The sequence below is a fragment of the Manihot esculenta genome, chromosome 17, assembly GCF_001659605.2.
Source record: "Manihot esculenta cultivar AM560-2 chromosome 17, M.esculenta_v8, whole genome shotgun sequence".
NCBI lineage: Eukaryota > Viridiplantae > Streptophyta > Magnoliopsida > Malpighiales > Euphorbiaceae > Manihot > Manihot esculenta.
The window spans coordinates 15,585,738-15,601,651 of record NC_035177.2 but is presented as its reverse complement, the minus strand read 5'-3'; positions in this window follow the sequence as shown (position 1 = coordinate 15,601,651).

The following is a 15,914-nucleotide window of genomic DNA, read 5'->3' as shown; positions in this document are numbered from 1 at the left end:
CTTCCCCTTAGTGACTTACCTAGTTTCTCATCAAATATTTCAAAGAAAAACAAGTTTAAAGTGAGTTTAAGATAGTTTTGAGAAGTTGTGGAGTTTAAGAACTTGTGAAGCTTGAATCTCCATCTCTTCAAGTTTGGAGTCACACCAGCCTTTGTTCTTCAAAAGGTAAGTGTGAATCCTTAGTTTTTATCATGTTTTACATAAGCTTGATGAAGGAGAAGGGGAGTTATGCATGTGTATGCATAAGTTGTGCATAGTAGGGTGCATAAATCATTTATGCTATATGTATGCTTGATGTGTGTTGTTGGTTGGAGTTTTAATGTGGTTTAAGACTCCTATATGCATGATTAAGTGTTAGAGCATGTTTGGAGAGGTGGGATGCATGTTTGGAGGGTTAGTGTTTGGATGGCATGGTTGTGCACGAAGCTGAGTTCTGGATGAACTCAGGTTCGGCCGCCGAATGTGGGAGTTCGGCCGCCGAACCTCTTCTGAAGGCAGTTTTGGCTGCCTAAGGTTGCCCCCGAACATTTGGACTTTCGGATCTGTCATGCACATTCGGCCGCCGAAGGTGCCCCCGAAAGTGCCCTGTCCAGCTTTCCTTTGCATGTTTTCCATGGTTGTTCTAAGGTGTTTTAAGGGGTTTTTGGGGAGATGTTTAGAGATATGTTAGAGTATGTTTGGTCCCTCATTTAAGTCTATCTGTGTAGGCACAGACCAGAGGAACCAGAGAGTTCAGCAGTGAGTACCGCTTCAGGAGCCTGCAGAGTCAGTCAGAGTCAGTCAGAGGTGAGTGGAACTACACTTAATTCTTTTAAGTAAGAAATGTAATGCTTTTAGCATATTTCATTCATCATGAGTATGCATAGGATGATTGCATTAGAAATCACGAATATGATGCATTCCATAAGATCATGTTTTAATGACAGGTTTTATTGTTCTACTCACTGGGCTATAGAGCTCATCCTTCTCCCTTATTCCCAGTTTTGCAGGTTTCAGTATACAGGTTGTACAAGGGCAAGTCAGAGGTGCATAAAAAAAAAAATAAAGAGCTTGTAATAGTTAGAGTGGATATGTAATATTAAAGAGATGTATTAGTTGTGTAAATAGTTAAAGTGTGCTTGACTTAGTTATTCTGTTTTATAAGTCTTTTGTATACATGATCAAGTTATATAACTGTTTGACAAACAGGTGAAAAACCAGGCTTAACAGGTATGATTTAACCCATCTAGAGCAAGCTCTAGTCAGGGGTACAGAGTACAAAGTATAGAGATTGTGCATGCACAGGTTAAGCCATAGTTCAGAGAAAGAGAAGTTTTTATTTTCACATAAAATATATGATCATGTATGAGTTTTTACAGGTACACAGAGAGTATAGCAGGCTTGCTACGGGTTCTGGCGGCCTTATGCCGACCTGAATCCTAGCGCCGGTGACGGTCCATTTCCGGGTCGTTACAGATTGGTATCAGAGCCCTAGGTTCACATGATCGGACCTATAGAGAGAGTGTCGGGCTCATAGAGGATAGAATTGGTCAAGCACAATAGGAAAACATGTCCACTCGGATAGGATGTTAGTCCTGTCTTTTGATGTTATGATATGCCATGAATATGCATGTGTATTATTGACATGTGCTGTATATATGCTGATGTGCTATCTTGTGTGTTTTGTTCTCAGAAAGTTAAGATGCGAGGAGCTCGTCGATCAGTTCGATTGACTAGAGATCCACCAGAAAGTGAGAGAGTAGATGCTCAACCTTCTGTTTTGCCAAGGGCAAGATCTCAGAGATCAAGCAGGGAGGGTATGTCAATGGACCCTAGAAGGTCTTTAGACGAGAGCAGAAGAGGCGTTGTTAGGGGAGGAAGATCGGAGGAAGTGAGAGAAGCTATGGAGGTAGAACAGGCCATGGATGAAAGCATGGGTATTGGTAGGTCTGATGAGGGTATGGGAGAGTTTCAGGGAGGCACTCAGGCCTCGGGGTTTGGTTATCCATTCTCTTTTCAGGACCCAGATTATTCAATGGGAGATGTGTCGGAGTACTCCAGTTACATCCCATATTCTCCTTACATGCCATACATACCTCATTATGATCCACCATATCCCATGTATCCACCCTCACCTGTGCATCAAAGTACAGCGTATCCAGAACAAGATGAACCAGTACCTCCACCACAACCAGAACCAGTAATTCAGATACCTCGACCTCATTTACCCGAGAGAAGAAGGGTGAAAATGACAGAGTACCTGAAATTGGATGCTCCTAAGTTTAACCCAGGAGATGATCCATTTGAATACCTCAGATCAGTCAGGATGATAACCAGTGAGTTGGGAGCAGATGATTGTAGAGCCATTGAAATGGCAGGGTTCACACTTAAATGTAAGAAAGCTCAGGAATGGTTTAAAAACTATGTGGAACCCAGGATGGACAGTATGTCATGGGGAGAGTTCGCCAATGAATTTGCAGGGTGGGCTTTTCCTGACAGTTCTAGGGAGATGAAAGTAGTGGAATTTGAGCAGTTGAGACAGACAGATGAAATGAGTGTTGATGAATTTACAGACAAGTTCCTGGATTTGCTTCAGTATGTGGGTCAAGCCTATGATACTGATCAGAAGAAGGCAAGGAGATATACTATGAGACTTCATCCCAGGTATTCTTCCTTGATTCTTCCAGCAGAAAAGGAGAGTTTCCACTCTATAGTGGATGCAGCCAGGAAAATGGAGGCAAGTTCCAATATTCAGAAACAATCAAGAGCACAGGCTTCGAGTTCTAAGGCCCCTAGTACAGGTACGTCAGGCAGTAAGAGATGGGACAAGGCAAAAGGAGCAAAGAAAAAGTTCTGGGGTAAAGTTAAGTCTGGTCTGGGATTTGGTAGTGGCTCAAGCTCTGGCACAGCTAATCCAGTATGTCAGAGATGTGGAAGACCACATAGGGGAGCTTGTCAGTTGGGATCTACAGCTTGTTATAGATGTGGACAGGAAGGGCATATTGCTCGGTATTGTCCTCAGATGACTTTTATGGTACCATCTCAGCAGATGAGTTCAGGCAGTGTAGTACAGCCAGCAGCTCCAGTCATGCCTCAGAGTAGTGGCAGAGGTAGAGGGAGAGGGGCAGCCTCTACTTCAGCAGCAGGTTCCCGAGGTGGAAATCCGGTAGCCCCAGCACGGATTTTCACTGTGACTCAGGAGGAGGCTAACACGTCAAACACAGTGGTGTCAGGTAATCTCATCATTGGGTGTTCTGATGTGTATGCTTTGATGGACCCCGGTGCTTCTCATTCCTTTCTTGCTTCGAGAGCCGTAGAGAGATTGGGTTTGATCATTTCTGAGTTAGAGTATCCTCTCTGGGTCAGTGGACCCAAGTGTGACCCATCAGTGGCAGTGTCAGTCTGTCGTTTCAGTCCAGTGTTCATAGAGGGTAGATGCCTTCCAGCTGACCTTGTGGTTCTAGACTTGACTGATTTTGATGTCATTCTAGGGATGGATTGGCTGTCTACATATGGTGCTAACTTGGACTGTAGAAATAAGATAGTTAGTCTCAGAGACCAGGATGGGTCAGAGTGTGTCTTCAGAGGAGACAAGAGAGGTACACCCAGAGGTTTGATTTCAGCCCTTCAGGCTCGTCGTTTGCTTAGGAGGGGTTGTCAGGGGTTTCTAGCTCATGTGAGAGAGCTAGACAGTCAGGTTAGAGAGCCAGCTTCGATACCAGTAGTCCAAGAGTTTCTAGACGTTTTCCCAGACGAACTTCCAGGACTACCACCTGATAGGGAGATAGAGTTTGAAATTGAATTGCTGCCTGGTACTAGATCTATCTCTATTCCTCCCTATAGGATGGCGCCAGCAGAGTTAAAAGAATTGAAGAAGCAGTTGCAGGACTTGGTAGATAAGGGTTTCATCCGCCCTAGTACCTCACCTTGGGGTGCTCCAGTGCTTTTTGTCAAGAAGAAGGATGGATCCCTCAGACTTTGTATCGACTACAGACAGTTGAACAACGTCACTACCAAGAATAGGTATCCTTTACCTAGGATTGATGATCTATTTGACCAGCTAGCTGGAGCAGGTTGTTTTTCTAAAATAGATCTGAGATCCGGATATCATCAGATGAGAGTCAGAGAGACAGATGTGCCTAAGACAGCTTTCAGGACCAGATATGGGCATTATGAGTTCTTAGTAATGCCGTTTGGGTTGACTAACGCCCCTGCAGCATTCATGGATCTCATGAATAGAGTTTTCAGCGAGTATCTGGATCACTTTGTTATTGTTTTCATTGACGATATCTTAGTGTATTCCAGAAATGCAGAGGAGCATGCCCAGCATCTGAGAATAGTTCTGCAGACACTGAGAGAGCGTGGATTATATGCCAAGTTCTCAAAGTGTGAATTTTGGTTAAGGAGCATTTCCTTCTTGGGACATGTAGTATCAGCAGAAGGGATTGAGGTAGACCCCAAGAAGATAGAGGCTGTAACTAACTGGCCCAGACCCACTACAGTAACAGAGATTAAAAGCTTTTTGGGACTGGCAGGTTATTACAGGAGGTTCGTTCAGGACTTCTCAAAAATAGCTGCTCCTATGACCAAATTGACTCAGAAGAACCAGAAGTTTGTCTGGTCAGACCAGTGTGAAGAGAGCTTTGAGAAGCTCAAGAGGAGATTGACCACAGCACCAGTGTTAGCTCTGCCTGTTAATAATACAGATTTCACAGTGTTCTGTGATGCGTCTCGAGTGGGACTGGGTTGTGTTTTGATGCAGAGAGACAGGGTGATTGCTTATGCTTCTAGACAGTTGAAGAAGCACGAGTTGAATTACCCCACCCATGACCTAGAGATGGCAGCAGTTATCTTTGCACTCAAGATGTGGAGGCATTACCTCTACGGGGTTAAATGCGAGATCTTCACTGATCATAAGAGTTTACAGTACATCCTGAGTCAGAGAGAGCTGAATTTGAGACAGAGAAGATGGGTAGAATTGCTCAGTGACTATGATTGTAAGATCCACTATCATCCGGGTAAGGCAAATGTTGTGGCAGACGCCTTAAGCCGGAAGTCATTAGGCAGTCTATCCCAGATAGCAGCAGAGCGGAGACCAGTGGTGATGGAGCTTTATAAGCTCATTGATGAAGGGTTACAGTTAGAGTTGTCTGATACAGGTGCGTTGATAGCACAGATGAGAGTGACACCTGTGTTTCTTGAGCAGATAGCTCAGAAACAGCATGAAGACCCTGAGTTGGACAAAATTGCCAAGACTGTTCAGTCAGGCAATAATGCAGAGTTCAGATTTGATAGTCAAGGGATCTTCGTTATGGGAGTCGACTTTGTGTACCAGATGATAGTAATCTGAGGGAAGACATTATGAGGGAAGCTCATAATGCAAGGTATAGTATTCACCCAGGAGCCACCAAGATGTATCGAGATCTGAAGAGGGTATATTGGTGGCCAGCTATGAAGAAAGAAGTGGCGCAGTTTGTGATAGCTTGTGAGGTTTGCCAGAGGGTGAAACTTGAACATCAGAAGCCGGCTGGAATGCTTAACCCACTGCCGATTCCAGAATGGAAATGGGAGAATGTAGCTATGGATTTTGTTGTGGGCTTACCGGCAGCGTCCAGCAGGATAGACTCCATATGGGTGATTGTGGACAGACTCACGAAATCTGCTCATTTCATTCCAGTTAGAAGTAACTATTCTGTAGATAAACTGGCACAGGTTTATGTGGACGAGATAGTAAAGTTACATGGAGTTCCAATGTCTATAGTCTCAGACAGAGGACCTCAGTTCACCTCCAAATTTTGGCGAAGTCTGCAGAGTGCGATGGGCACGAGGTTAGATTTTAGTACTGCTTTCCACCCACAGACTGATGGGCAGACGGAGAGGACCATCCAGACCATAGAGGATATGCTCAGAATGTGTGTGTTAGACTTTGGCGGTTCTTGGAAGCAGCATCTACCTTTGGTGGAGTTTGCTTACAATAACAGCCATCATGCTAGCATAGGGATGGCTCCTTATGAAGCATTATATGGGAGGAAATGCAGATCACCAGTTTGCTGGGAAGAGGTAGGAGAAAAGGCTATTGCAGGGCCAGAGTTGGTAGAGATTACCAGTAGAACAGTGCCTGTCATCAGAGAGAGGATTAGAATAGCTCAGAGTAGACAGAAAAGCTATGCAGACATTCGTAGGAAACAAATAGAGTTTCAAGAAGGTGAGTGGGTATTGCAGAAGGTGTCTCCAATGAAAGGAGTGGTTCGTTTTGGAAAGAAAGGTAAGTTAGCTCCACGGTACATTGGACCCTTTGAGATTTTACAGAGGATCGGAAATGTGTCGTATAAGCTGGATTTACCTACTTCCATGGAGAGAATTCACCCGGTATTTCATGTTTCTATGCTACGGAAATTCATGTCAGATCCGAGTAAGGTTCTTAGTGAGCCTGATATAGAGGTCCTTGGAGATCTCTCATATATAGAGCAACCAGTACGGATTCTTGACACACAGATCAGACAGCTAAGGAACAAAGAGATTCCGATGGTGAAGGTTTTGTGGAACCACCATAGTTTAGAAGAGTGTACCTGGGAGACGCGAGAGTCTATGCTTCAGCAGTATCCATATCTGTTTTGAGGTTAGTTTCCTCCTTTTTATGTGTTTATTGTTTTAGAAACATCCGAGGACGAATGTTCTTAAGGGGGGGAGAATGTAATACCCGGCATGTTCAGACATCGAAATTCCTACCGTCTGATGGAATCTAGGATGTCAAAGCATCCCTGAAGGGTAGAGTGAAGGTTTTCTAAAATGTTTTTACATGTTTTAAGCTTTTGTTTTAGAAAAGAAATGAGTTTTGAAGAGAAAAGGCTAAGGAAGTCTTTGCCACTTTCGGCCCCCGAAAGTTGAAGTTCGGCCGCCGAAAGTACCCCATGTTCGGCCCCCTAAACTCTAATGTTCGGCCTCCGAAGGTGGTGAGGTGTTGCATGTAGCTTTAGCCACCAAATGTGAAGCGGTGGTTCTTTCTTAAAGGTGCTTTTGGCCGAGAAAGGAGGTGCTTAAGCTTTCCTTTGGGTCAGAGACATGTTCATGCTTCCCCTTAGTGACTTACCTAGTTTCTCATCAAATCTTTCAAAGAAAAACAAGTTTAAAGTGAGTTTAAGATAGTTTTGAGAAGTTGTGGAGTTTAAGAACTTGTGAAGCTTGAATCTCCATCTCTTCAAGTTTGGAGTCACACCAGCCTTTGTTCTTCAAGAGGTAAGTGTGAATCCTTAGTTTTTATCATGTTTTACATAAGCTTGATGAAGGAGAAGGGGAGTTATGCATGTGTATGCATAAGTTGTGCATAGTAGGGTGCATAAATCATTTATGCTATATGTATGCTTGATGTGTGTTGTTGGTTGGAGTTTTAATGTGGTTTAAGACTCCTATATGCATGATTAAGTGTTAGAGCATGTTTGGAGAGGTGGGATGCATGTTTGGAGGGTTAGTGTTTGGATGGCATGGTTGTGCACGAAGCTGAGTTCTGGATGAACTCAGGTTCGACCGCCGAATGTGGGAGTTCGGCCGCCGAACCTCTTCTGAAGGCAGTTTTGGCTGCCTAAGGTTGCCCCCGAACATTTGGACTTTCGGATCTGTCATGCACATTCGGCCGCCGAAGGTGCCCCCGAAAGTGCCCTGTCCAGCTTTCCTTTGCATGTTTTCCATGGTTGTTCTAAGGTGTTTTAAGGGGTTTGTGGGGAGATGTTTAGAGATATGTTAGAGTATGTTTGGTCCCTCATTTAAGTCTATCTGTGTAGGCACAGACCAGAGGAACCAGAGAGTTCAGCAGTGAGTACCGCTTCAGGAGCCTGCAGAGTCAGTCAGAGTCAGTCAGAGGTGAGTGGAACTACACTTAATTCTTTTAAGTATGAAATGTAATGCTTTTAGCATATTTCATTCATCATGAGTATGCATAGGATGATTGCATTAGAAATCACGAATATGATGCATTCCATAAGATCATGTTTTAATGGCAGGTTTTATTGTTCTACTCACTGGGCTATAGAGCTCATCCTTCTCCCTTATTCCCAGTTTTGCAGGTTTCAGTATACAGGTTGTACAAGGGCAAGTCAGAGGTGCATAAAAAAAAAATAAAGAGCTTGTAATAGTTAGAGTGGATATGTAATATTAAAGAGATGTATTAGTTGTGTAAATAGTTAAAGTGTGCTTGACTTAGTTATTCTGTTTTATAAGTCTTTTGTATACATGATCAAGTTATATAACTGTTTTACAAACAGGTGAAAAACCAGGCTTAACAGGTATGATTTAACCCATCTAGAGCAAGCTCTAGTCAGGGGTACAAAGTACAAAGTATAGAGATTGTGCATGCACAGGTTAAGCCATAGTTCAGAGAAAGAGAAGTTTTTATTTTCACATAAAATATATGATCATGTATGAGTTTTTACAGGTACACAGAGAGTATAGCAGGCTTGCTACGGGTTCTGGCGGCCTTATGCCGACCTGAATCCTAGCGCCGGTGACGGTCCATTTCCGGGTCGTTACAGAAAGGGAGGGAAAATGCAAGCTAAATGCAAACTGAAAGAAAAGAAAAAAAAATTTTGTGCAAACTGAAAGAAAAAGAAGAAGAGAAAGGGGAGGAGAAGGAAGAAGAGATATGCACCCCCACACCTATATCATGCATTGTCCTCAATGTATAAGAAACATAAAAGAATAAAGGAAACTGAGTACTCCCTTGGGGTGTAAGGTGCATGGTGCGATCCCTTAAGCTGACTGAGATGGATGCTGTAGTGGAATTTCTTCCACTACTTGCACTTCGAATCCTTCGTAATATGGTTTCAGTCGATGCCCATTCACCTTGAAGATCTTTCCAGTCTCTATGCTTTTAATGTTTACAGCTCCATAGGGGTAAACATGCTCTACAATGAATGGTCCAATCCATCTAGACCGTAGCTTTCCTGGAAACAATTTCAAACGAGAGTCAAAGAGGAAGACTTTATCACCAACCTCAAATTGTTTTCTTGAAATCTGACTGTCATGGGAGGATTTGGTTTTTGCTTTGTAGTTCCAAGAAGTCTCATATGCATCTCTTCTTATCTCTTCTAGCTCTTGCAATTGTAATTTATGATGGTGGCCAGCTTCCTTAAGGTCCATATTGAAACTCTTTACAGCCCAATATGCCTTGTGTTCAAGCTCAACTGGAAGGTGACAAGCTTTTCCATAGACCAATCTGTAAGGAGACATACCTATGGGAGTCTTGTAAGCTGTTCTGTAGGCCCATAAAGCATCTTCTAATCTTGCACTCTAGTCCTTTCGGTTGGGAGACACTGTCTTTTCAAGGATGGCCTTGATTTCTCTATTGGACACTTCAGCTTGCCCATTTGTCTGAGGGTGGTAGGCTGTGGATGTCCTATGTATGACATTGTGCTTTCTGAGAAGGCTTTCCACCACCTTATTGCAAAAATGGGTCCCTCTATCACTGATGATCGCTTTAGATACTCCATGTCTGGCAAAGATGTTGGTCTTCACAAAGTCAACTACTGCCTTTGCATCATCAGTTTTTGTTGCCCTAGCTTCCACCCACTTGGATACATAATCCACTGCCAGGATGATGTAGGTGTACCCAAAGGATGGTGGGAATGGGCCCATGAAGTCTATGCCCCAAACATCAAATACCTCACAGACCATGATGGGGTTCTATAGCATTTGATTTCTATTGCTCAAATTTCCTGTTTGTTGGCACCTAGCACATGATCTGCAAAACAGAAAGGCATCTCGAAAAATAGTGGGCCAAAATAGGCAACTTTTAAGTATATTATGAGCAGTCTTTCTTGGACCAAAGTGTCCACCATAACTATATGAATGACAAAAATTAACACAAAAGCTATTTCTTGGTCTGGAATACATCTCCTTATCATTTGGTCAGCACAATGTTTCCACAGATATGGCTCATCCCAAACATAGTATTTGGCATCTTTCTTTATCTTGTCCTTGGTGTGCTTTGGCATATCAGAAGGCAAGTTACCTGTGGCTAGGTAGTTCACCATATCTGCGTACCATGGTTCATCAGATTGGGCAAGGAAGATTTGTTCAAGGAGGCCATTCTTACATTCTTCAAATTCTGAAAGGTTTTGCAAAGATGTCTGCGCAGAAATGGTTTTAGAAGTCTCCTTCTGTGCAAGATCTGACTGCAAAGGCGGACTGGAAGAGCTCGCCTAGGCTGGAGGATGAAGAGCTGCACTGGAGATGGTCTCAGTTTGTGATGGGGGCTGAGGTGAAAGGTTCGGCGGCCGAAAGATGGTGGAGTTCGACGGCCGAAAGGTCATGGTTTCAGTCTGTGCAAGTCCTTTCTAAAGTGGTGCAACAAAGTTTCCTTCATTCTGCGCTTGACTGCAGACTACCTATTGGATGCTACAGACAGTCTCTTTTAGCTGTGACTCTTTTTGGCTTTCATTCCTACAAAAATCATTGTTCAGAATACAATCTTGATTCTCATCAAACATTTCCTGGCTCAAGCAGTCAATAATATCAAGACCATAAATAGGGGACATATCATGTGGATATTTCATAGCATCATAGACATTAACTTTAATGACTTTCCCTTCAAACTCCATAGTCAAAGTACCATCATGTACATCAATCTTAGTCCTAGCAGTACTCAAGAAAGAACGTCCAAGAAGGATGTCAGAACTAGTATTGCAACTATCTTCCTTAGTATCAATCACATAAAAATCTGCAGGAAAGACAAGTTCATCTACTTGAACTAACACATCTTCTAGAACACCTATGGGATATACCACAGATCTGTCAGCTAATTGTATCACAACTCTTGTGTCTTTCAGTGCACATGCATTCAGAGGATTATAGATGGAAAGAGGCATAACATTTATAGATGCACCAAGATCACACATAACTTTCTTAATTCCAACATTCCCTATTTTGCAAGAAATCGCAAACATACCTTTATCTTTGCATTTAGTAGGGAGCTCTCTTTAAATAACAGCAGTAACAACTTCATCTACACTTATTTTCTCTCTCTCAGCAAGCTTTCTTCTATTGGTACACAACTAATTCAGAAATTTTGCGTACCTGGGAATCTGCTTGACAGCATCTAGCAGAGGTATGTTGATTTCCACCTTTCTGAAAGTCTCAAGGATCTTCTTTTCTTCCTTTTCTTTTTGTGTTCTTTCAAATCTCTTTGGAAAAGGAGGTGGAATGTGAAAACGTACCTTTTGAGCAGCTTTGTGTGCAGGAATGGCTTCAGATTGCGCTGGAGGCTCTGTAGAGGCTTGCCTTTGCGCAACTGGCTCTTTAGAATGCGCTGGAGAGGCTTCTGAATCAATTGGTTCTTGCGCAACTTGCTTCTCTTGCTCATAACTAGCATTTTGAAGTTCTTTTCCACTTATCAAGGTAATGGCACTCACATTCTGTCTGGGATTAGTTTCAATTTGAGAAGGGAGCTTACCTTGGGTTTCAGAATTGCTCCTGGATGCGGTCAGTTGGTCTATGCGCTGATTGAGGCTTTGTATAGCACTTGCCATGGACTCCATCATCTTTTCAAGGTGTTGGTTGGGATTTGGAGGTGCTGGTTGGGCTTGGTTCTTTTGATAGTTCTGATAATTCTGATTGTTGTTGGCCCTTCCATAGCTGAAATTGGGGTGATCTCTCCAACCTGGATTGTAAGTGTTAGGGTATGGATTATGCCTTACCTGGCTGTTGTATCCTCCAATGGCATTCACTTGATGGTTGTCTTCTTAGAGTGTAGGACACTGATCAGTTGGGTGTCCTACATATGCACAGATCCCACATGGCCTAGGCGGCTGGGATGCTTGAATTTGTTGAACCAGTCTTATGGCAAAATCTTTCATAACAGATGTCAGTTCAGAAATCTGAGAAGAAGTGACAGGTGAACTTACCTCATTTACTCCTCTCTGCAGTTGCTTTTCTTCTCCATATTACCTAGATGAGGCTGCAAGTGTAGAGATCAACTCTCTCATTTCTCTAGGTGTCTTGTCTGCAATGGATCCTCCACAAGCTACATCAATGAACTTTCTTTCTGATGAGAGCAATCCTCCATAGAAGAACTCTATGAGGGACTTATCTGACATATCATGTTGTGGACAACCTCTACACAGTCTTTCAAACCTTTCCCAATAATCATATAAATCCTCAATTGGTTTCTGTCTTATGCTAGTGATTTCTCTTATTATGCCAATGGCTTTAGATGTTGGAAAATATTTGTTCAGAAAAGTTATAACCATATCATCCCAATAAGTGATAGATCCAGGTGGCAAATAAAATAACCAATCCTTAGCATAGTCATCTAATGAAAAAGGAAAAGCTCTTAACTTAACATGATCTTCAGAAATACCTTGAGGTCTCATAGATGAACAGACAATATTGAACTCTTTCAAGTGCTCATGTGGATTTTCATTTTGCAAACCTCTAAATTTAGGGATAACATGGATCAAACCTGTTTTCAGTTCAAAGGGAACTGTCAGAGGTGGATAGGTGATGCAAAGTGGTGCTTGATCGCCTATAGGTGTTGCCAATTCTCTCATGGTTCTTGCTCTTGGCATTGGAACTCTATTTGCTGAATTTTCTTGAATTATTTGGTCATAGACAGCCTGTCCATTTTGGGCAGCATGTTGTGCATTAGGTTCAGCCATTGGTGCGAAGTTCAGCGGCTGGAGAAGGAAAGGTTCGACGACCGAATATTGATGAAGTTCGGTGACCGAATGTGTTGCAGAAGGTTCTTGATAGAGCCAAAATTAGACCCATTTTCTATGTTTATATTTATGTCAATTTACACATTTTCTACCTAACTTTGTGGTTTTTGTCTTATTTTGTAGGAAATGGAGCAAAATGGTAATTTGGCTAAAATGGCCTTAATTCTGCCCAAAAGACAGCAAAAGAGAATAAGCATGGTTTGCCCAACTTGATTGCCCAAGCCAAGGAGAAGCTGAGATAAAGAGGAAAAAGTGATAAAGTATGCTGTCCAGACTGTTTGCCCAAACAGCACTGGGCAAACAACAAAGAAAGTCAGAAACAGAGCATATGCAGCCAACAGTGATCCCAGACAGCCTGTTTGCCCAAACAGCGACGGGCAAACAGCACCAGCAGGCAAAAAACCAGCAGAATCTGTCAAACTTGCTGACCAAGTCAACACGAATCCCCACGCACTCCAAACACGTGGGACAGCTTAGAAACACCTATTTACACCTCAGCACACTCTCCTACATATTCAGGAAGCCAAGAAATAAAAAGACAAGAATGCCCTCCAAGAATTCAAGACTAAATAGGAAAAAAGAGTCCCAAACTAAAAAGGAAAATTAGGGCAGCCTCTTCACCTATAAAAAGGCATGCAAACCAGCAAAGAAGACATCCTGGAATTCGGGGGACTATCCTTGGATCAAGAAACCTTCGGCAGAATCACCACAGCAGCTGCGCCCTTGCGCCAGCCCTTGTTTTCTTTATTTCTTGTTTTCTTTCCTTACTTTTATGTTAGTTTCAGCCATGAGTGGCTGAAACCCTTTAATCTAGTTGAAGTTTGGTGAAACTAAGGTTGTTCAAAGGGTTGTGAGATCTGAACAGAAAGTTTTGTCTTTGATTTTATTCAATATTCATGCAATTGTGCTTAATTCTAAGATTGCTTTGTTGTTTTGATCAAATTGGCCACTTGACTCTTAATTGCAAAGATAATTGACTGTTGATTAGGATATTTGTTAGTCCGTAATTGCTGAAAATATTCTGATCTAAGAACACTTGGTGTAAAAACCAAGAAATTGCATGATCTAACATCATCTCATACGTTTGAGTAGTTAGGGTTTGGGTCTTTCTTGTTCTTCATGCAATTGGCAATTGTTTTGATGCCTTTGGCCCAAGGACGTTCCTTGGCAATTTGTTGATTAGTAATTGGTTAGAGGACGTTCCCTAATCAATTTGTTCATAAGGAAAGACATGGTGGTGAGAAGCGTCTTCCACCTCCATAACCAACCTATTGAATCAATCAAGATAACCTTGTTTCAATGATCAACCCAAACAACCAAAGTGGATCCATATCTTCAACTAGACTTTTCTCATATTGATTTCCCTCTTATTTTAGATTACTTGCTGTTCAATTACTTTTAATAGATATTAGTTGAATCAAATCTTTAAAACCCCCAATTTTACTTTTATTGTTTCTTTATTGTTTCTTTGTTTACTTGGTCTTGATAAGGAGAATAAATAGTATTGATTCCCTGTGGATACGATCCCTTTACCACTATCTACAAGTTATTAAGTTGTTGGTAACCAAAAGGGTTATTTTTGACCGGCCTCGACAACCGACTGTCAGTTCTGCGCAAGGTGGCTCTTCAGCTGCGTTGGGAGCTCCTTCAGGTGGAACTGCTTGCTTTCCTAGTCTTCTGAGAGTGCGTTCAATCTCCGGATCGTAAGGCAGAGTGTCCCTACGTTCATATCTGGTCATGAAAGAAAAATAAACAAGTTAGAACAATTCCCCAGTTACGGCGCCAATTTTTGACTCGCGGTTGTCGAAGCTGGTCAAAAATAACCTTTCCGGTTATAAACAATATTACTACTGCAGATAGTGGTAAAGGATCGAATCCACAGAGAATTGGAAACTTATCTATTTTTCTCAACGAAACCAAGAGAATTAACTGAAAACACAACTGAAAGCAAGTAACTGAAAGCGCAATAAAAAGAAAGTGCAATAAAAGTAAAATGGAGGGTTTTGAAATTGATTTGATTTAATAACTACTGAAAGCAATTAAATAAGAGAATAATAAAAATAAGATGAAATCAAATATGAGAAAGGTCTAGTTGAAGAGATGGATCCACTTTGGTTGTTTAGATTGATCATTGAAACTTATGTTCTTTTGTTTGATTCAATAGATTAGTTATGGAGATGGAAAACGCTTCTCACCACCATGTCTCTCCATATGATTAAATCAATTAGGGAACGTCCTCTAATTAATTACTAATTAACAAATTGCCAAGGAACTTCCTTGGGCCTTAGGCATCAAAACAATTGTTAATTGCATAAAGAAAGAGAGAGATCCAATCCTAACTACTCAAACGCATGAGATGTTGCTAGATCATACAATTCCTTAGTTGTTACACTAAGTGTTCTTATGTTTGAATAATTTCAGCAATTACGGACTAAAAATTAATTATCTTGCAATCAAGAATCAAGTGGCCAATTTGATCAAAACAACAAAGTAATAATAGATTTCAAGCATGAACTGTATGAATATTGAATGACCAAAAGACAAACAATGTGTGTTCATATCTCACAACCTATAAAACAAGCTTAGTTTCAACCAATCCTCAACTAGATAAAAAGGTTTCAGCCACTCATGGCTGAACAAAAACCAAAAATAAAAGAAATGTAGAGGAAGATGGAGCCGGATGAGAGTCTTGTGCCAAAGGAGTTGCAAAAACGTGGAGAGAGGTAGAAGAGTTGTGCGGCTGGCCTTGTGCTCTCTTTAAATAGGATTAGATGCTGCCCTAGGTCTCCCTTGCTTCCTAATTAGTGAAGAGGCTGCCCAAGATGCTGCCCATGTACAACTTGCTGCCCAAGTTGTTGCAAAAGAGGAAAGTATCGCGTTGCAAGCTCACCAGAGAGAAGGAGACGCGCGGCTTGTCTTCAGAAGAGGAAAGAGTCATGCATTAATGCTTTTAGAAGAGGAAGGATGCGTGGCTTGTGCTTCAGAAGGAAAGAGGCACGTCCCAAGGCTTTCAGAAGAGGAAGGGCGTGCGCCTTGGCTTTAGGAGGCAAGTGGCGTGCGCATGGACTGCAGAAGAGGAAGGAGAGCGTGCAGTTATTAATGTGCAGAAGTGGAAAGATATCTGTCCAGTCTTTTCTTTTTAGGTGGAGCCTTCGTTTGAATTTTGAATGCTGAATGTGGAAGAGGCAAGTGCATCTTCTTGAAATCTTGCTGCCTAAATAGGAAGAT